Source organism: Triticum dicoccoides, chromosome 3B (assembly GCF_002162155.2).
Source record: "Triticum dicoccoides isolate Atlit2015 ecotype Zavitan chromosome 3B, WEW_v2.0, whole genome shotgun sequence".
Lineage (NCBI taxonomy): Eukaryota > Viridiplantae > Streptophyta > Magnoliopsida > Poales > Poaceae > Triticum > Triticum dicoccoides.
The window spans coordinates 684,008,268-684,009,124 of NC_041385.1; positions in this window are offsets into that span (position 1 = coordinate 684,008,268).

Genomic DNA, 857 nt, shown 5'->3' on the forward strand with positions numbered 1-857 from the left:
ATCGGGCATCAACCCACCTCCCATGTGATCTCTGAATTTTCGACGCATATTACATTTGCTGAATTATTTCCTCCAGATAACTATGCTTGGATTCACAAATGCGCGCAATGCTTTCAAGTAGAGGTTAGTTCTACTTAAGCTGTGCTATTCCACTTTCAAGTTTTTGGTCCTAGAAGTGTAATACTTGGTAGGTTAGCTGTAGAAGCAGAATGTATATGGCCTGAATTTATATTTCAGAGTGTATAATCTGATTCAGAGTATTTTGACCCCTTGTGTTCTGAAACGTTGTGTTGTATCATTCTGTCCTGAAAGAATAGAAGCAATTCTTCTCTGGGAGAGAATATAAACGTTATTCGCAAACAACATGCATCGTCATTAATTTTCTTATTACCAATTTAAACATGGTCAGTAATAGCACAACTAAAGTTTGTGAACAACATATCATTATGAAATGGTTGGTTGGATTGAGTTTTGTATGGATTCTACAAGGGCCATTTCTATGGAATTACAAATTAGTTTTACATTTTTATGGCTGGGCTCATTGTCTTTCGATTGCCCACATTCGGATGGGTTTGTTATCAAGTGGACACCACAACCACCATCAATAGGGCGGGAATGGAGGTGTGTGATATTTTTTTCCCGTTGCAACGCACGGGCATTTTTGCTAGTACACCGAAAACGACTAGGCCACTCATTTAGAGGCGCACGATCGAGATCCAAAGGGCATGAGCAAGGAGGATGCCACCGCGAAAGAAAACGTTTCAGCAGGAGCCCTGCACTCCCTCGACCTAACCCTCCCGCCGCCGCCAGGGCCGGCTCCACCCCGCCGCCGGCCGGCGCTCTCCTCCACCACTTCC